This window comes from Aotus nancymaae, unplaced genomic scaffold (assembly GCF_030222135.1).
Source record: "Aotus nancymaae isolate 86718 unplaced genomic scaffold, 86718_ANA_hifiasm-v0.15.2.pri h1tg000020l, whole genome shotgun sequence".
Taxonomy (NCBI): Eukaryota; Metazoa; Chordata; class Mammalia; order Primates; family Aotidae; genus Aotus; species Aotus nancymaae.
Genome location: NW_026988432.1, coordinates 63229233 through 63251321, shown reverse-complemented (window position 1 = coordinate 63251321; position 22089 = coordinate 63229233). Strand labels below are relative to the sequence as shown.

Sequence of the window (22089 nt, the reverse complement as noted above, 5' to 3'; positions counted from 1 at the left end):
CCTCCAGAGACAGCAGACCAAATTCTCTCCTTTTTAGGGTTTGTAGGATTTTTCCGCCATTGGATACCTAATTTTGCCTCCCTGGCTAAACCTCTGTATGTAGCGGCTAAAGACACACCCACAGGACCCCTCTCCCACCCTGGGGTAGTAAAACAGGCTTTTAAAACCCTACAAACTGCCTTGTCCACGTCACCTCCACTCCAATTACCCGATCTGAACCGCCCCTTCCATTTGTTCACTGATGAAAGACAGGGAATCGCAGTTGGAGTCTTAACCCAGCCCCTAGGCCCTGTATATCGTCCAGTAGCCTATTTATCAAAGCAACTTGACCCCACAGTCAGGGGGTGGCAGCCTTGCCTGCGGGCTTTGGGAGCAGCAACAGAACTCACTAAGGAATCCCTAAAACTTACTTTAGGCCAGTCCATCTTGGTATTTTCTCCCCATCAGCTCACTGACCTTCTCTCCCATAAGTCTCTCGCACACCTAGGACCTTCCCGGTTACAAGAGTTTCATTTACTTTTCATTGAAAATCCTTCAGTTAGTCTTCATCCTTCTTCTCCACTCAACCCTGCTACTTTACTTCCCCTTCCATCCCACTCCCCTTCCCCAATTCATTCCTGTCCTGAACTAATAGAGGCATTTGCTAAACCACGAGAGGGTCTATCTAGCCTTCCACTCCCCAGCCCCGACTTTACCTTATATGTAGATGGGAGTTCAGTAATAACGGCCGAGGGACGGCGAAAAGCAGCCTATGCTGTAGTTACAGATTCAGCCACCCTCGAGGCACGCCAACTCCCTGATGGGACAACATCCCAAAAGGCAGAGCTCATTGCCTTAACCCGAGCTCTCACACTGGCAAAAGGGAAACGGGCAAATATCTATACAGACTCCAAGTATGCTTTCCTTATTACTCATTGTCACTCTGCCCTTTGGAAAGAGCGAGGATTCCTTACCATAAAGGGGACCCCCATAGTCAATGCCACCCATATCTCAAACCTCTTGCAGGCTCTGTTACTCCCCAAAGAGGTTGCTGTTATCCACTGTTGGGGGCACCGGACCCAGCAGGATCCCATTTCTTGGGGCAATGCAAGGGCAGATGCAGTAGCGAAGGCTCTAACCAGTACCAGGCCAGCTCCCGCTCCGGTCCTGTTCCTTACCACAGCCACGTTGCCGGTGTACTTGCCATCGGAAAGACAGGACCTTATGTTAAGGGGTGGAACCAAGTCTGACCAGGGCTGGATCTTCCTAAATAATAAGATCGCCCTTCCACGGGAACAGGCTCCTAAAATTATTGCCGAAATCCACCAATCCTTACATATAGGGCCCAAAGCGTTACACCGCTTTGTGCAACCCCTCTTTTATTCACCAGGTTTGCAACAGACAATTGAGCAGGTGCACAAAACATGCGTTACTTGCTCTAAGGTCTCATCTCAGGGAAGCTTGAGACTGCAGTTTCCCACCCACCAAATGCGTGGCAATCTGCCGGCTCAGGATTGGCAAATTGATTTCACCCATATGCCCACTCACAAAAAACTTCGCTACCTCCTAACCTTTGTAGATACCTTTTCAGGTTGGATTGAAGCCTTCCCTACCTCTCGTGAAACAGCAGATACGGTAGCATCCATTCTTATTCAAGAGATCATCCCCCGCTTTGGCCTACCTGCCACCATCCAGTCAGACAATGGTCCAGCATTCATAGCCCAGGTAGTCCAGCTGGTCATCAAGTCTCTCAACATCTCCTGGAAACTACACATCCCCTACCACTCTCAGTCATCGGGTAAGGTCGAACGGGCCCACGGCATTCTCAAAGACCATTTGGCCAAATTGACCATTGAGGTAAAACTTTCTTGGCCTACTCTCCTACCTCTTGCTCTAGCCCGGATCCGAGCCACCCCACGGGAACCAACGGGCCTTAGTCCCTTTGAGTTGCTGTATGGCCGACCCTTCCTGGTCTCTCATAACTTCCTGGTGCAACCACCTCCCCTAGCCACTTACCTTCCCTATCTGTCTCTCCTCCGCCACTTACTCAGGGAGCATGCAGATCGTGCTCTCCCCGTTGTTCCAGGGCCTGGAGACACGCACCTGGCAGCACCCCTTCAGCCAGGTGACAGTGTTCTCCTCCGGGAGCTCCAGCCAGGATCTCTGCAGCCCAGGTGGTCAGGACCCCACATCGTTATCCTGACCACCCCCACGGCTGCCAAGCTCCTGGGTCACACCCCATGGTATCACGTGTCCCGCCTTAAACCAGCACCGCAAAAGGACCAGTGGAAATCCAAATCCCTGGGCCCCACTCGCCTTCGCCTCACCCGCTGCCCCTGCCCATCAACTCCTGATCCTTCAAATTCTCCTCATAACATTTCTTCTAATATCTCCCCTTAAAGCCAGCCCCTACTATGCCTGGCAATTCTACTTGCAGGAATCCTGGAAAAAAGGCCCCACCACTAGAACCCAATACAACGCTACCAGCTAGTATGCGAGAAGTTGGACGTGTCCGACTCTTCAGTCGAGGTGCCAGCTGACTGACCTGTCCCCCTTACTTGGCCCCTATTCAGCAGGAAGTAGTCAGAAAGAGCGGCGCCCTCTATCTATCATCAAAAGGTCGGAATGTAAGGTTGGCTGCGTCGTGGAGAGTTCGGACACGCCCCCTCCCCTCGCCGGGAGCTCAGACATGCCTCCTTCCATCCGGGTCCCACTCCCCTCCATTTTGTCCCACCCACCTTGGCCACAGCCAATCGGATGCCTCCTCTCCCTATAAAACTCCGTGCCTGAGAGGAGTCTGCGCGACTTCTCCGGCCCTTCCTGTCTGGACCGCAGAACCTCATCCGGGAGCCTGAATAAATTCCCTTGCATTGGATTATTTGCGTGCTGGCCTCAGTTTCTCCGTTTCGGCGAAAACAGACCTTACACCTGGAAGGCCGATTTAGACTTCATTTGTTTTAATAATTTTTAAATTATTATTTTACACTTTTGTGGGTGCTTAGGTGTAAGCAGACAGCTCCAATACAATCTTCTGCTAATCTTTCAGCAATTATAAATGTTTTTTGTTTTAGCAACCTGAAAAGCAAGTCTATGTGAAGCTCCCCAAAACTTTGTTTACATGTGAAATACTGAACATTTGTTTCTATCTGCCTTTCAAATCAAGAATTCTTTGTTTTGAATTTGTTTGATAAGTAAACATCACTTACGTACCAGTTTCATTTATGGTTTTATTAGTGCTTTTCCCTAAATAACATTATGATTTTAGCACTTTGCCATCTACAGTAAATATACTTGCCTAATGCAGCTACCAAATATATATGTTTATGTATATTTATATTAAATGTCATTAAAATTCAGAATTGTGGGGATGCTCCCATGTGAAGCCCCTCAGAATTGGGCCTCACCATATGGTGAGCTTGAGCCCGGACACAGTTTCCCGTTGGAGGCAGTCGAGATCTGGGAAAGTTAAACTGAGATCAAAGGATATCTAAAAACAACTTTGCTAGATGATGAGGTGATACCTATGTGGTCTGAGAAGACATTGTGTTTATTTTCTGTTTCTGTATTTTATGACTTTGTCTACCCATTTGCTGGGTCCTGTACTTGTTCTTGTGACTGCTGTTTGCATAGATAACAGGCTTACTGCCTCTCTGGTGCCTTGCATAGATAGTTAACTTTTTAACTTTAGGTTTCCCCAACCTGACCTGGACAACTTGATTGTATCTGATTATGGTTGTGATTTTACTATTGCCTAAGCTTGTATCCAGAGGACTTTCTGTTCCCTTTGATGTATGAGATAATGGTGTCTGTTCCTGCAAGCGAAGTAGGACAAAGATATATATACTAACTGTGTGCAAAATAAATTTGTCATTTGAGCAATCGCTCACTTGACCCTCTGGACCTCACTATCTCTCTCTCTTTTCTTCCCGTGCACTCCACTATTCAGGTTGGAACCCTCTTGCTGGCCAAGAGTCCCCGGCAGATGTGCCGGCCGACCAGGAGCCCAGATCTGGTGACCACGAAGGGACCTGAAAACAGGGGACGACAGTGACGCTAATTTGAAGTGAGACCACGGTAGTAAGTTTGAAAGTGTATGTTCTTTGCTTAAGGTTGTTTTGCTATAATCTTGTAAATATTTTATATAATTTTTATTAAGTTTGTCTTTGAAGGTTATTAAAGTTCATCAGGAGTAAAATGAGGCAGCTCGAATCGAAGGAGCACAAGTTGTTTGTACATTTATTACAGTCTATGATAAATTATCAAGGTCATGATGTAAAGTTAAAAATGATAGAGGAATTTTTGCACATAGTTACAGAAATTTGTCCTTGGGTACCTGAAGGTGGTGTATTGGATGAACCCACTTGGAATGTTATTGGGGAAAAAATTGAACAATTTTGCCTTTATAACAAAGAGTTACCTCAATCTAATGTTTTGCTTTCCGTTTGTTATAAACTCCGTGGCTATGTTTGCCCTTCTCCCTCTTCTGCACCTCCTTATACTTCTACAGCTGCTCTCTCCCCTGCAGTGCTACATACATACACTGCACTACCTCCGGTGGTGCAGGAGGAAGAGTCAGAGTGACACTCAGTCGACTCTCATACCAAATACCAGCCTGATCCATTGGAAACTTTGACAGAGGTTGTTGATTCAGCCAGGACTCCCCATACTACTCCACAATGGGTCCCTGGCCCGGTAACTTTTACTTTGTCTCCTGATCTTGCTCGACAGTTTCAGGATTTACTTTCGCTGTGCTCGTGTGCTGTCGCTAATCAGCAGTGCTTTCCTGTAGTACAAGGAAATGAAATGGGTGCAGGAAGCTATTCTGCTGGGAGTGTGCCCATAACTTAATGAGCCACAGATGCTGCTTCAATGACTCCCCTAACTCATGCTTTATTATTTAATAAGAAAGGATTTGCTAATGTAAATAGTATGTTCCCTTCCCTTTTCCCTGTTATAGAAGTTCAAAATGCTCAGGGACAAATAGTCCGTAAATATCAGCCTATCCCACCTGAAACTTTGAAAGAATTAAAAGAGGCTGTTGCTCAATATGACCCTACTGCCCCGTATACTATTTCTTTATTAGAAAGTTTGGCTAAAGAAGCCTTACCCCTGCATGATTGGGGCTGCCTTACAAAAGCTTGTCTCTCAGGTGGAGATTATCTCCTTTGGAGAGCTAATTATGATAATCGTGCTTTTGATCAGGCACAAAGAAATTGTACTCATCAAATTCCAGTTTCTTTTGATATGCTTACTGGCAAAGGTTACCGGCAAAGGTCAGTTTGAAGATCTTAATTTACAAGCACAACTCCTCCAGATAGCCTATGGGCAGATTAACATGTTAGCCTTGCAGGCTTGGAGGCAGCTCCCGGCAACTGGGGTTAAGACTGAGGAGTTGGCAAAAATTAAGCAGGGACCTGATGAGCCATATCAAGATTTTGTGTCCTGCCTTTTACAGGCAATAGGCCGAGTGGTTCAGGATGGAAAGGCTGGCACTTTGTTAGTTAAACAATTGGCGTTTGAAAATGCTAATCCAGCCTGTCAAGCAGCCATACGGCCATGGAAGAAAAAAGGCGCTATCGCTGATTATATTCGGCTTTGTGCTGATATTGGGTCCTCTTATCAACAAGGGTTGGCTATGGCCACAGCTCAAGCTGGTATGTCTGTAGCAGCTTATGTTAAAAATCAAATGAGTAATGCTCACTACAAGCGCAGCAACCAAAAATGTTTTCAATGTGGTAATACCTCAAGAATGGAAATTAATTGTTATTGATTTAAAAGACTGTTTTTTTACCATACCTCTTTCCACGCAAGACTGTAAAAGGTTTGCTTTTAGTATTACATCTACTAATTATGAACAACCTTGGGATAGATATGTATGGATAGTATTGCCTCAGGGCATGGCTAACAGCCCTACCCTTTGTCAGACTTTTGTGCAAAGGCTATTCTTCCAGTCTGATAACAATATCCTGACATTCTTCTTATTCAGTATGTGGATGATATTTTAATTGCTGCTTCCACTGATGTTCTTCTGCAATCCACTTTTGAGCAATTGCAGAAATGTTTGACTAATGCTGGCCTTGAGGTTGCTCCAGAGGAAATCCAATCTTCTGCTCCTTATCACTATTTAGGATGAGTAATTGAGTCACAAAAAATATCTTATGAAATTCCAAAATTAAATACCTCTCAATTAAAAACTCTCAATGATTTTCAGAAATTTTTAGGTGATTTAAATTGGATCAGACCTAGTCTCAAACTTATCACTGAAGACTTAAAACCCTTATTTGATATTTTAAAGGGACCTTCCAACCCTGCTTTCCCACACCAGCTTACTCCTGAAACCATGCAAACACTCCAGATTGTTCAAAAAGCCTTGACAGAACAAAAATTAAATAGAATTCAAGACAAGACGCCCTGGAACTTTTGTGTGCTATATATACAGTACACACCCACAGGTGTTTTCTGGCAGCAGGGGATATTAGAATGGCTACACCTCCCTGCTAGTTGTGGAAAGGTAGTGACTTCTTATGATTTAGTTGCAGTTTTGGTTGCTAAAGGCAGGACTCGTGCCCTTGCTTTGTTTGGATACGAGCCTCCAGAAGTTGTTCCTTATACAGGCCCTCAACAAAATTGGCTTTGGCAATTCTCAGAAACTTGGCAAATTGCTTTTGCTGGATTTCCAGGAAACATTAGTTGTCATCTTCCCGCTGATAAAAGTTTACAATTTTACACTCTTAATTCACTCATTTTTCCTCAGATCTGTGTCAAGACACCTTTAACACAAGCACACCTGGTTTTCACGGACGGATCTTCATCTGGCATTGCTGCTGGTTCAGTTAATAATCAACCTTTTTCTTTTCAGACTCAGGAAACCTCAGCTCAATGAGTTAAACTCCTTGTAGTGCAATTTGTTTTATATCATTGGAATGTTCCTCTTAACATTTACTCTGATAGCCAATATGCTGTTCAACTTGTTCAGCACTTGGAGACAGCTCCCTTGTGCTCAACTGATTCCTCCTTTATCGTTCACCTTTTAATCCCTCCTGCAGGAATCTCTTCAATGGCACTCTCATCCCTTTTTTATAGGTTACATTCAAGCTTATTCTAATCTACCAGGACCTCTTAGTAAAGGAAATCAACAGGCTGATCTTCTCACTGATTCTATTTTTCCAGTGTTAACTCCTCTTCAACAGTCACAGGCATCTCATGCTTTGCATCATCAAAATGCTCGCAGTCTTTGTTTACAGTTTAAAATTACTTGAGAACAGGCTTAACAAATTGTTAAACAATGCTCTGCATGTCTTCCTCACTTGCCAGTTCCTTTTCATTATGGAGTTAATCCTCGAGGACTACAGAGTGGCCATGTATATCAAATGGATGTCACTCATTTTACATCTTTTGGTAAATTTCAATATATACATGTAGCTATTGATACTTTTCCTCATTTTTTTAGTGGCTTCTGCTCATACAGGTGAAACTGTTAAAGATATTATAGCCCATTGCTTATTGGTCTTTTCTATTTTAGGCGCTCCTAAAATCCTTAAAACAGATAATGCTTCTGCTTACACCAGCAAAGGATTTAATCATTTTTGCTTTCAGTTTCATATTCAACATAGTACAGGTATACCCTACAATCCACAAGGACAAGGAATTGTAGAACACGCTCATGCAACTTTAAAATTAACTTTACAAAAAATAAAACAGGGGGAGTCAGGAGCTGATTTACATAAGACTCCTCATACTTGGCTTAGACATGCTCCATATATTTTAAATTTTTTGATTTTTGATGCAGAAGGATGTTTTGCTGCTGAGCATTTTTGGCACCCTAGTCCCAGAGCACATGCTGAGGTGCTGTGGAGGGATGTCTTAACTAACAAGTGGCATGGACCTGATCCCTTCCTAATATGGGGGCGAGGACATGTTTGTGTTTTCCCTAGATCTGCTGAAAGTCCATTGTGGGTACTGGAGCGGTTGATGAAACATGGACTCCTGTCGATGGGAAAAACTGGAACCTTGATCCCGAGCTTCAGACGGCTGCATCTAACACCACCACCAACACCTCCACCTCTTTGACACTGCCGAAGGAAAGCGTCGCCAGACACAGAACACCCAACGTCTTCCCTTGCCTACCTGGGGCCAGATGAAGCATCTTTGCATTGAAGCAGCCCAAATTGTGAACTCACAGGGAATTTCAAAAACTCTGGCTGTCATGTTCATAGCCATGTTGGCTATTTTGACCTACAAATCATTCATGAACAGGCTTGTGTAGCCTCTCCTTATGCTATTCTAGTTGGGAATATATCTATAGATGAGGAAAGTGGACATTATTTTATAACTTGTCCCAACTGTGTTCTTACTAACTGTATTGATTCAACTGTATTTCCTACTCCTGTTATTATGATCGTACATCAACCTCCCTATATCATGCTTCCTGTTAATATCTCTTGTTATTGGTGTAATGAAAGAGGACTTCAAGTACTGCATCAAATGAGAGAGTTAATGATTAGACCTAAACGTTTTATAGGAATTTTAATTGCCAGCATTTTAGCTATTGTAACTATTGTTGCTTCAGCTGCCACAGCGGCAGTAGGCCTTGCTCATAGTGTCCAAACAGCAACTTATGTAAACCATCTTGCAAAGAATATTTCTGTTTCTATGGGCACTCAAATGGATATTGACAAGAAATTAGAAGCGAAGTTAAATGCCCTGGAAGAAACAGTGAGTATTCTAGGTGATAAGGTTTATAATATACAAAACCGCATGGCATTGCGATGCCATGTAAACTTTAAGTATATATGTGTAACCAATACTCCTTACAATGACACTGAGTGGCAGTGGCCTTTAATTAAGGCACATTTACAAGGCACTTGGACTCATAATAATTTGTCTTTAGATGTCATAAGACTACAACATCAAATTCATGCTATTGACATCTCTCGTAAAGAATTGCCATTAGATGATTCAATTGCTTGTGATATAGTAAATACTCTGTCTTCTTGGACTAGTGGGTTTCGTATCCCTTCTTTTTCATCTCTAATTGGCATAGGAGTGTGTGTACTCCTTTTAATTATCCTTTTACCAGTTCTCTTTCACCTTGTGTTCTCCTCCCTCCAACAGCTGCAACTCAAAATATTTGAATTGCGTCTAAAGAATAAAGAAGGGAGAGCTGTGGGGATCGCTCCCATGTGAAGCCCCTTGGAATTGGGCCTCACCATATGGTGAGCTTGAGCCCGGACACAGTTTCCCGTTGGAGGCAGTCGAGATCTGGGAAAGTTAAACTGAGATCAAAGGATATCTAAAAACAACTTTGCTGGATGATAAGGTGATACCTATGTGGTCTGAGAAGACATTGTGTTTATTTTCTGTTTCTGCATTTTATGACTTTGTCTACCCATTTGCTGGGTCCTGTGCTTGTTCTTGTGACTGCTGTTTGCATAGATAACAGGCTTACTGCCTCTCTGGTGCCTTGCATAGATAGTTAACTTTTTAACTTTAGGTTTCCCCAACCTGACCTGGACAACTTGATTGTATCTGATTATGGATGTGATTTTACTATTGCCTAAGCTTGTATCCCGAGGACTTTCTGTTCCCTTTGATGTATAAGATAATGGTGTCTGTTCCTGCAAACGAAGTAGGACAAAGATATATATACTGTGTGCAAAATAAATTTGTCATTTGAGCAATTGCTCACTTGACCCTCCGGACCTCGCTATCTCTCTCTCTTTTCTTTCCACACACTCCCCTATTCAGGTTGGAACCCTCTTGCTGGCCAAGAGTCCCCGGCAGATGTGCCGGCTGACCAGGAGCCCAGAAGAATGACAATAAAAACAAATTAGAAATTGTAAATTCATAGATTATACAGCATTGGATTACAGTTGACAAACCTTAAAGCATCACACATTGTAAAGAGGACCTTCTGGGCATGACAAGTACACAGCTCTTGCCACATGGCCCTGCCACCTTGCAGTGCTGGTGCAACCACACCCAAGTTGTCTATCCCTTGATTAGTGAGGAAGATTCATTGATAAATTCAGGGCTTCAAGGGACATGTCAGACTGTTACGTACTTTCCCAAAACTTTCTCCCATTTGTTCTGCTTATCTTGTCTTGACCAGTAACAGTTTGCCAACTGGCACCAGACCACAGACTACACTTTGAATAGCATTGTCATAGATTCAAGATTGGCAGCTGTCCAGAATGTAAACCTATGCCAAGTACCAAATGCTTGTCCAGCAGTAGATGAAGGGATATACCCATTATTGCTCTGGTCTGGCTTATCCCAGCTGATTGCTTGAGTCTTCTTTAAAAGCTCTGCCTCATCACATAGGTGTGGAAGCTGAGGTTCAGAGGGCAGGAGTGACATGTTGGGGGGATGCAGCTGGATTCAGAGGAAGAGTGAGATCCAGGTACTCTGAACCCCAGCCAGGAGCCCAAATGCACAGCCAACCAGCCCAGCCCACGCCTCTCTGAGGTTGACTTGGGGCTATCCTTGTGTGTTTCAGTCAAAGAGGGCTACAAAGTCTGGTCAGATGTTAACATCACACTTGAATTTTGTACCTCCTCAGGAAATGGCATCCTTCTGGGGATCAGCCCTGCCAAAGTGGATGCCATTGGATATAGCTTGTAAACAGCAAGGTAGGTGCTTGATATTCAAAACGTTTTTCTTCCTGGGGTCAGTAGCAGAGTAGTTGGAAAACATGGAACATCCCTAGCACCACCTCCAATTATCTGCTATAATGGAGTGGAAAAAGGCATAACATTAAGGGGCTGATAACGAAATACCTTTTAATTACTTTGACAGTACCAATGAGGCATTCTTTCCCTGCTTTGACAGTACCAATGAGGCATTCAACCCCTGAATGGGTGAGGGTGGAAGGAGACTTCCAAATTACTCCCCTGGGTAGAACAGGCTGTCAAGGGTTAACGTCAATGAACTCTTTCAATAATTCTATTGACGTCAGCAAAGGCAGAAAGTGGACATACAGAAACTAGATGTATGTGACCTCGCCATGGGACTCCAGGCTCTTGGGTGGAAAGAAGTCTATTTCTTTTTACTTGTTTAATACAGTGACTGGCAAGATGGTCATTAAATCTATGTGGTCTCTTGACACCAGAGAATTTTTTTTCTAAAACAGATTATATTTCCCCTTTGAGTGTGACAGACTGATCTGTAAGATCTTCCTTTCATCTGATAACATCTGGGGTTTTTATTATTACAGTTGGTCACAAGACCTCTTGAGAAAAATCCTTTGCAAATGAAAATCCAGTTCTTTCACCTTTATACTTTCAGGAAGTGGGAGAATGACCTGCCTTGAGATTTGGCAGCCTAATCATGGGGGCTCTGCACTCAGACAGAGCAAGTCTCTTTTCTTATTTTTCTTTTTAAAGTTTATAAATTTTTCTTCAGAAAATATATACAAAATAATAACAGAAAGGAAATCAATCTATATGGCTGTTCCCTTTCTGGAAAGAGTAAGAACATGAACAGAACATGATAGCACTAGACATAAGACATTCATGAAAGAGATAATATATCTAGTTCAGTGATTCTTAACCAAGGGACGTTTTCCACCACCCCAGGGGATATTTGTTTGGAAACACTTTTGATTGTGACAATGGGTGTGTGTGTGTGTGTGTGTGTGTGTGCGTGTGAGAGAGAGAGAGACTACTGGCTTCTAGTGGATGGAGGCTAGATATACTGTTAAATATCCCACCACACACAGAACAGTCCCAACCACAAAGAATTGTCCAAAAAATCATGTCAAGTTGAGAAACCATGATTTAGTTGCATCTTTAAGTTCTAAAGTAAAATTGTTGTGGGTTTATGTATATAGTCAGTCCCTGGTGTTTTACCTACTGGGGTTTAGCTGTTCTATATATAAATATTTACTAAAATCAATAAAATTTTCTGATTTCTGATTTAAAGTATACTTATAAGCTGTACAATTTAAAAAAAAATTAAAAGAACTCCCTAGTTAAATGTGTGATTTCTCCCACCTTTAATAGTGTTTAGAGAAGCCAGTATTAAGTCCTGCAATCTTCAGGGCAACCCTTTGCTAAAGACTGCCTAGGGTAGCAAAAATATTTTTTAAGGCATCAGTACACCTGTGAAGTGAGTACAGTCTGAACATACACAAAACATTTTTGTTAAGTCTTTCAGGGTAGTGGCCTAGCTTTCATGCTGGACTTGGTTAGTCTCACATATTACATCCTCATGTCAGCCCCTCAGACACAGCAGAAACTCCTACCAACTTCATGTCTCCTGAAGAGCTTTTCCAGTAATGCCAAAGTCTGAGGATCTGTCTCTTTCACAAATTATTTTACTTTATCCACAAACCAATGTGGAGGTCCTTCCTGGAAGCTTGTTTTCAGTACACCGAGGTCATATTCAGTTGTTGAATGTGACCTCCAATTCTGCTCTGCATGTGGATTTTACTGACTTCATATAATTGTCCTTGATAGAAATCAATAATAGTTTATTCAGAACTAGGGGCGAGCTCGGTGTAGCTGACACGGGCTGAAATAATTCCTATAGTTAAGAGAGTTTGGAGATTTTCCCAGTCTGGGCCTAGAGAGTTAGTTTGCTGAATTGAGGGTTTTCTGAAAGCCTCTGCCCGTCTGGCATGTCTTTCCTCATAAGACAATATTTCTGCATGTGGTGCATATACCTCTATGTGGGATCCTTAGATGAGAGAGGAATGGCATATGATGGAGGGTTCTGAGAGCATCAGTTGGCTCTTTTCTCTGGTATGTCTGCCTCTGTTGATTGGTTTTTACCATTTTTATCTTGAGGAGTTATTAATCAGCAGAATGTTTTTCCCCACCAGAGGAGGCAGCAACCACGTCTTTTCTATGGAGGTATGCAAGAGCTGTCCAGCTGCATTGCTGTTTGGGACAAATGCCCTGGGTTCGTCATCTTGCACCAAGAAGATTAAAGACATGGACATGTGAGTGGGTTAAGGAGCATAAAGTTTAATAGGCAGAAGAAAGGAGAGAGGAGAGCAGCTTTCTCTCTCTTTTGAGAGAGAGTCATCCAAAAGGGAAAAAGACGTCCTGAGGTGGACTGCAGCAGATTTTATAGGCAGTCTTGACGAGACGGTGTCTGATTTACCCAGGGACAACAGATTGATTTGATCAGGTGTGACATTTATATGGTGTGCTGGGAAGGCTGGTCAATCCACCCTAATCTTATTATGCAAATAGGTTTTCTACTTGGCCAGCGCCATCTTATCTGCTCCTTACTGTACATGTGGCTGGCAAAGAGAAGATGGAGCCATCGTTTTGAACATGTCTATTCCCAGGTAACTTTTTCTATTGGCACAACTGCCAGCATTCCTCTGTGCAAGCTTCCTGCTCGCTTGTTTATGTCTGCTGCTCGATTTTACAGGCTGCTCTATGTTAGAAAAGAAAATGATTTGGGGCTGCTTTTCATTAAAAGGAAGACCTTACCAAGGACTTCCTTATTCTATCTGCCTAAATAATTTCTTTTTAACTCCTATATCACAGTTTGGAAGGCACAATACACACAGGTCTTCATGGTCCATCAGAGCTGTGCAGCCACGGGCCAGCCAGGAGGTGGACAGCTGCTGGGCGCTCTTCTGAAGCAGGTGAGCACTGGAGTCCCCTGTTTGTTTGCAAAGAAACAGAATGCAGACATCACTGCCGTCATGGTCTCAGCAATGTCATCCCTGATCAAGTGGAAGGCCGAGGTCTCTTTCTCACAACTGCATAAAGAGAGATGGAGGAGAACACAAAACAGGAAGACATTTTTTCCTTTTTTTCTCATTTTGGGCCTCTTTTAATTACAAATGCTGATTTTCGTCAGGGAATCATTTTTAAGAAACTTCTCCTTCGTGGGCAGGAAAGTTGTGCAGGTGGTTTAACCCAGCCTTATTTCCCGACCAGAGTTACTGGATGAGTTTTCTACAGAGCCTGCGTTGAATGCTGAGCCACCTGAGAAGAAGATTGTGCTTTTGCTCTACTTACTGTAATGGGAACATTATTTTCTGATGGTTGTAAGGCATTTATCAAATGATACTACCTACTTAATTAGGAGACTATCTGAAGAATCATAGCAATATTCAAAAGCTCCTCTCCAGTCTCCAAATGTAATGTAAACTTTTTCTTTTCTTTTTTTACAGACAGGATCTCACTCTGTTGCCAAGGCTGGTTCACAGCTCACTACAACCTTGAATTCTCCCTCAAGCAATCCGCCCTGCTCTGCCTTTCAAAGCACTAGCATTACAGGCCTAAGCCACTACTCCCAGCCACTATAATATAAACTGTCTCCTTTAACATTTCCAGTAGTTGCAGAGCAGATCAGATAAGGGCTCTTCTTGACCATTGCTTCAAGTTTCATTCTCTCTTTAAATGATTTAAGGTTGACTTCCATGGTTCCTTAAGAATGTGGAATATGTGTCTTCAGATCTGTGTAGTGTTCATGGAATCCCCAGAGAAGGCTGACGTAAAACCCTTTATTTTCTCCCAAATGTCTCAAAAAGTTGTATTTCCTGGGTCCAAGGGATCTGCAAGCCTCTAAAGCCATTACCATTGTCACTCAGGTGTGAACTGTAATCTGGCACACTCCCAAGAACTGTCATAATACATGTTGAAGAAACATTGTGATGGTAACTTGCTGTTACCAATTGTGAAGTCATTAGCTAGAGGAATCTTGGGCTGTCTGAAATCTGAAACACTGTGGAAAGAACAGAAAGATCCTGTCTGTTTCCCACAATTGTTCTACTAGAAGTTGTCATTTTCCACAGGAGACATTCTGTTTTATTTATTTTCTTTTGAGACAGGGTCTCGCTCTGTCGCCCAGGCTGGAGTACAGTGTTGCTACCTCAGGCCACTGCTGCCTCCATTGCCTGAGGATTGCCCAAGCAATCCTCCCACCTCAGTCACCTGAGTAGCTGGAGCCACAGGCCTGCACCTCCACGCCCAGTTAATTATTTTTATTTGTAGAGACAAGGTCTCTCTATCTTACCTAGGCTGGTCTCAAACTCCTGGGCTCAAGTAATCCTCCTGCCATGGCTTCTCAAAGTGCTTGGGATTACAGATATGAGCTACCATGCCTGGCCTCACAGGAGACATTCTTAATGTCTTTCTTGATAGTCTACAAATCTTTTTTTTTTTTTTTTTTTGAGACAGGGTCTTGCTCTGTCACCCAGGCTGGAGTGCAGTGGTACCATCATAGCTCACTATAGCCTCGAACTCCTGAGCTCAAGGGGTCTTCCCACCTCAGCCTCCTGAGTAGCTAGGACTACAGGCACTTGCCACAAGGCCCAGATAATTTATTATTTTTTTTTTAGAGACAGGGTCTCACTATATTGCCCAGGCTGGTCTCAAACTCCTGGTCTCAAATAATCTTCTGCCTCAAGCTCCCTAAGTGCTGGCATTATGGGTATCAGCTGTCATGCCTGGCTACAAATCTTAATGTTTTCCCTGTGGTTTCCCTTTCTGGTGTTCTTTTCTCAGGTAATCAAAGTGGGTAGAGAATGATCTTTTCCCTAGGCCCCAGTGTGTAAGAATTAAAGAAAAAGGAAAGAAACACAAACGGTGGCTTGATGGTCAAGGATATTTTAGAGAAAACAAACCTGAGAGGGACTTCTGGCTGAGTTAGGTCAGAGTCACGCTCTCTTACCATTTTTAAGGATTCAGGGTGGGAGTGTTTATCAGAGACTTAAACTGCTTCTGTGTCTCTTTAGTTGTGCTTATCTGGGAGAGTTGTGTGTCTGTTCCCATACATCTTTCTGCAGTGCAGGCATATCCCCCGAGTGTGCTTTTAGCTTTCCTATCTTAGTGCACCTGAAGGGAAAGGAATGTGCTTATTAAGGCCCACTGTTTTACTGCGGTCCGTTGTATGAAGGTGAAGTTTGGCAGTTACCCAAGAGACTTTTCCCCCATCTCCCTCTGTGCCCGAGCTGTCTTATCTGTATTTTACTGTCTGCTCTTTCTGGCTGCTTGTAGTTAGAAGTGATTTCCTTGAAATGCAAGAGGCTAGAAGAGGAGGTATAACTTAAAGTGGCAGTGTTTGTCCAGGATGACGGTGCTCCTACTTTGTCACAGTGGGCATGGGGATTCAGGCCACTGCCAGCGAATTTCAGAGCCCGCACACGGAGGCCAGAACTAAATTGTGAGGGTTTCAAAAACAAAACAAAAAAACAACTTTATTGAAGTATAATTGATATGCAATAAACTTGAATATTTAAAATGTACAATTTGATGAGTTTGGGCATTTGTATACACCATCACCACATTCAAGAGAATGAATATACCCATCACTCCTGAAAGTTTCCTCATGCCCTTTGCAGCCCCTCCCTTCCACCCCTCAAACACTTAATGCACTTTTTCCCAAAAGGCAAGAAGTTAGAACGCTCCCCTACACATTTAGCAAGGCTGGTATAATCTGACTCCCAAACAAGGTAAGGAAATTATAAGACAATTAGAGAATACTTTTAACTATTGTATTCAGATGGGAAAGTCTTCAGTAAAATACCTGTAACAGTTAAACTAACCAGTTATGGAAGAACATATGGTCAACTACAGTTGCACCCTATAGACTCCCCTCTCTATTCTATAATGTGCTATGTTTCACTAAATCTTTGTTCACCTTTCCAGTTTTTCTTCTAATTTCCCTGCAGCTTTAACTTTGGTTGATGCTATAATTTGAATATTTGACCTTCCAAACCTCATGTTGAAATGCATTCCCCAGTGTTGGAGGTGGGGCCTGGTGGGAGGTGTTTGGGTTCTGAGGGTGGATCACTTATGATTGGTGCTGTCCTCATGGCAATGAGTGGGTTCTCACATGATCAGTTCCCTCCAGAGCCGGTCATTAAAGAGCCTGGCATCTGCCACCCCTCTTGCTTCCTGTCTCATCATGTAATGTCTGCACACACTCTTCTGCCATGAGTGGAAACTCCTTGAAGCCCTCACCAGAAGTAGGTGCTGTTGTCAGGCTTCTTGTACAACCTGCAGAACCATGAGCCACATAAACCCATTTTTGTAAATTATCCAGCCTCAGGTATTCCTTTATAGCAACACATATGGACTAAGACAGTGATATTCTCAGTATACCCTGACATTACATGCAGCGTGTCTGTTTCCTCATAAGTTCCCAGAGTGAAATGTGTTCTGGACAAAGGATGCCAGTGAGTGGCAGTCCCCTACAATTCAGAAGGAGCAGAACAATGAAACAAGTTGTATTCAATTACAGTTTTCTCAGGCCTTTCTAAAATTTGTCAACTCCTTGAATAAGTCCATAGATGAAGTACCACAGGTGGGCCAGGAGTGACTTCATTTTGTGTGAAAGACAAAGACTTCTTGGACCTGGAGAATATGGTCAAACAAATAGGCCCTCTACAATAAGGCATTCATTTCTCGTTTGGTCTTTCCATGTAGCTGTCTCTAACATGATTCATGGTATTTAGGAGTGATACATGATTAAATGTTGAACATTCATCAACAAATATTTATCAGTTGTTACCTTTTACCTGGACTGGATATTGAAGTGAAAATGGAGAGAGTGCTTTATTAAAATTGTGAGGATCAATAGGCATATATGCTTTTAACTTTAAAACACTATAAGATGAAGGGCTAACTTGTAAAATGGGTTGGAGTGAATAATTTGGGCATCTGTTAGGATGATATGTGTAACCAGGCTCTGCAGGATGTGTAGGGGCAACCTTTGTGGTAGAATAGCCCAGTTCACAAAGTGCTGTCAGTGGGGATGGGTGGGTGGTACGGACATGGCAGATCTAACCTCCTGACTGAAGCAGAGGGACCCTGCTGTGCAGCAGTGGGAGGGGAAAACAGACAAAATAGGTTGGGCCTGATCATGGAGATCCCAGGGGAATTACCCTATGACCATTTCCAGCTGGTCTCTTCTCCAAGCAACCCACTTTTCTAATGTCTATCTCCACAGATTAGCTTTTCCTGCTGTTGAATTTCATGTAAGTGGAATCATGTATTGTTAAAGAAAAATTATTCATGACACTCATTAAAGATGATAAGTCAGACGTTATCATGCGAGCCCTCTGTAATGAGGTTTTGCAGTAGGGGAGAAAGATTTGGCTCCACTCTGAATACAACCAGGACAAGTGGGAGTTTCTAGCCAAAAAGCAGGGTGGGGCTCAGTGTATGGAAAATTCCTAAGAGGAAACATCAAGGCTAGGGAGGTTTTTATTAGAGGAGCTCAACAGTATTTTTGCTCAAGACAGACCAGGATGGGAAGATATGAAGCGTGGGGGGTGTGAAATTTGATCAGGTAACAATGGTGGGGGATTTTCAATAAACTGACCCCACAGGATTCTAACTCAACTAAACAAACCAAGGACAGTCTAAATTTTATGCATTGAGGGCTTAGAGGAGCCTCACTGGAGTTAGGCCAAAGACAGCCTTTGTCGGGGACTCATGTTTGACTTTTTGTATGCAAGATGTTTTTGAAATTCATATTGTTGCATGTGCACTACATTCATTTTTTAAATCGTTGAGTAGTACTCCATTCTAGGAATTAACCAAATGTATTTAACCCTTTTCCAGGTTTTGCCTGTTATGAATAAAACTTCATAAGTTCACAAGTATTTGTATGTGTTTTAATTTCTCTTGGGTAATATCTTAGGAGTTGATTTCTAGGTTATAGTGTAGGTACATGGTTATCTTTATACTATATTGCCAGTTTTCCAAATTGGTTCTACTGTTTTAGCGTCCCAACAGCAACATATGAGAATGCCAGTTGTTGCATGTCTTTGCCAACAGTTGGTATGATGTCTATTTTTAATGTTGAGTATTCTTGTGGTTGCATAGTGCTATCACATGGTGGTTTAATATGCATTTCTCTGGTGACTGATGACATTGAGTACCTTTTTATGCATGTTGACTATTTCTGCATTTTTGTGAAGTGTTCAAGTCTTTTGCCCATTAAAAAATTATCTTTTAAAATCACTGATTTGTTAGAGTTCTTTACATATTCTGTGAGTTACACACACACAAACATCACACACAAACATACACATTCTTCTCTTAGCTTGCCTTTAACAGTTTATTTGCTGAGCAGAAATATTAAATGGTATGGATGCAATTTATCAATTATTTCCTTCTATGGCTACGGTTGTTGTCCTGTTGTAGTGACACCGTGAGAACAGTGTGGTAGAGAAGCCTGTTTCCAATGTCTAGGGAAATGGAACAAAGTCCACTGATATGCAGCGACAAAAATGTTATGCAAACGCAGAGCAACTACCGATAATGAGGTATATGTGTGACGTAACATAAAAGGTACTAAATAAGAAGTCATTGCTTGTAAGAGTATGCAAGTGATTATTAGTTGGCAAAATTCAGATGAATATTTCAAGGGTGCCTCCTTCTTCCCATGTATCCCTTTCCAACTTCTGTCTGGTCAGAGTAGGTGTAATTTACTGCTGGGAAGAAGAGAGATATGTCTAATAGGGCCTCTAGCTTCTCTGGAGCTCCTGATTATTTTCCATCTGCTTGTATGCTTTACTGACAAACAACATTTTGTAGATGTCTTTGGAACTGAGATAATGCCTTGCATCACTTGGTACCCAGCAAGCAGGGCTCCAAGTTGATCTAGTGGAAGAGATGGCAACCCAGCTCAGGGTCAGAACCTTTCAGGATGGCCAGAAGGGGACAGCAGGCGTTTCCTAGTCAAGAACATAGGAGTAGATAAACTCCTAAATATGCCCTTGAAGCCATCAATTAACTACCAATGGCAGCTTTCTTAGCTATGGAACAGAAAAAATACCACTATCAGGGCACGAAATATTACCATAGGATGACAACTTTCATCACGCTTCCAAATCTAGCATTTGGATCCACCAAGAAAGAGAACGGATAGAGACATGCATGGGTTTAGCTGTTGTTCAGGGCCATTCTCTGCCAGAAGTCAGGAGCTATATCCAGGGAAGTAAATTAACCCTACGAGATAAAGCTACGTTTGTGTGGAGTTGGTGAACAAAAGTCGTCTGTAAAGGAATTTGGAGGAAAGAGGCTTTATTCCAGTGAAACAGTTTTCAAACCTGGGAGTTGCAGACTTAAAGGAAGGTACATTCCAGAGTATAAAAAGAGGGCTCTGGTACTAAACAAGTTTGACTCTTTATTCAAACTTGCTTAGTTCTGATTGGTCAATACAGCAGAGCTCTGGCTCATTGGTTGATACAGCTGAGCTCTCCTTGGCTGGTTCGGGTGAGCGCAGCACTTGGCAAAGTAGACAGAAGTGCGGGTGGTCTGGGGACCCAGGGTGACCCTAGTCAGCTGCAAATGACGCATGGCTCTATTCAAAATGTAGGCCCAGTGGGCCATCCGGATGCCTCTTGGAGTGGCTCTTTCGGGTTCACCTTTGTTTACAGGTGCGAGAGAGGAAGAGACTCAAAAAGAGACGGCCTGACCAGCTCAATTTGACAGAACGTTGACGAAGACCGCTGGGCCCTCTGCGCTCCAAAGGCAGAGGTGACCCAGAAGCACACAGGACTTATGTAGGGGGTGAGGACGACGGGGCCCGCCCCGCTGATTCCCAGCCACACAGGGAGGCAAAGCAAAGGCAGCCCGCGGGCGGACCGAGCTGCAGGGGCCGAGCGCGGGGAAGCCCAGGCCAGCCTGGCGCGGGTTTGCGGGCACCCGACCTCCAGCGCGGCCCCGGGGTACAGGACAAAGCTTTAAAGGGCCCCCATAGCCACCCACCAGTCCCCAGGTATAAAGACTGTCTGAAGAACCTCTGTCCCCTCTGCCCACTGGCGAGCTCCAAGTCAACTAAGGCAACAGCAAGGACGACACAACCACACACAACCACACACCACACACCACCACAACCACAACCTCCCTCTGAGGAGCTCAGGCTGCTTTAACCAACCGATTTGGAATCCAATCAAAATCCTCTGCTGCCGTCTAGCGACAAATACCAGGAAAGCAGAATATAATAAGAAGAAGCTGTTTAAGAGGCAAAAGGTGATCGTCTAAATGTTTAAAAGTGCAAACCAGAAGAACCTGGGCATCCTGTGTTCGTGACTGTGCCTTGAACTGGGTCACTCCACACTTGCTAAGGGGCTGGTATGGGATGTGATAAGAAGAAAGTCGTCAAGGGGACTCCCAAGATTTTTGACTTGAGAAACTGAAAAGATAAAGCCGCTGTTAATTGAGATTTATTTATTTTTTTTAAATGTGGGTGGAACGGATTTGGGCATAAAGATTTAAAAATCCAGTTTGAAACATGCTAAGTCTGGAATATTTAAAAGGGGATACTTGCTAGACTGAACAATAATTATGCGGTATCCAGGTTAGCAAGTGTCCCCTTCAAGAAGTATGATTTAATACTTCTTGAACGATTTCATTACTGAGTCAGGAGCTGTAGGTTTAGAAATACTGTAACTGATAATGTAATTGAGAATAGAATAACTTCAGATTCCTTGTTAGAACTGGATCGCATTGGTAACCATTTGCAAAATAGCTGTTGTTGAAAACGAACCGTTACTGTTCGAAAACAAAAATTTGCAGCATTGAAAGACTTATGGAAGTAGAAAATAGCTTCCACAGCCCTGTTGGGCAATAGAGTTTTAAACTGGTGAACTGATGGACTATTACTGATGGGTATGGCAGTCCTGATTTTGGTACTTACACATGCAGATTGTTACGTGATTGGATTGGTGCCCTGGGGCGGTGGAGTCTGCACTCTAGCACAGACTTGCACCTGCACAGTGATAAATATGTTATGAGATTGCAGAGCAAAGCTCATAATGAATTATTATATGTACAAGTTCATAAAAACATTGTAAGAATACACATACGGTAAAATCTTACACCCACCAATTCTCCTCCCTCCTTACCCCGTCTGAAGGCATTGAGAGAAGGTGTGATTTATGATGGCAGAGATAAAAGAAACATTCACAGGGAGCCCTGCATTGCCCCAACTCCTGATTCTCTTCCATGACTGTACGTGTTTTCGTCAAAGAGATAATATTTTGAAGAGAACTTTGGAATTGAGAAGGTGTCTTGCAACGTTGTCTGAGGAATATTACTTACTCCAAAGTCATAAAGATAACCTTCCCAAAGTGTTCTGGAAGACTACTTTTAGCTTTCACATTAACCTCTGTGATCTAACTTGCAT

The 22089-nt window shown here is 43.0% G+C and overlaps 1 long non-coding RNA gene across 1 annotated transcript; it reads left to right on the top strand.

Annotated features, from left to right (window-relative positions):
- Window positions 1-13186: 13186 nt before the first annotated feature.
- Window positions 13187-16421, top strand: LOC105713190 (uncharacterized). The gene is made up of 3 exons (XR_001106500.2): window positions 13187-13276; window positions 13482-13582; window positions 14117-16421. It is a non-coding gene; the product is annotated as an uncharacterized LOC105713190 (long non-coding RNA).
- Window positions 16422-22089: the final 5668 nt, after the last annotated feature.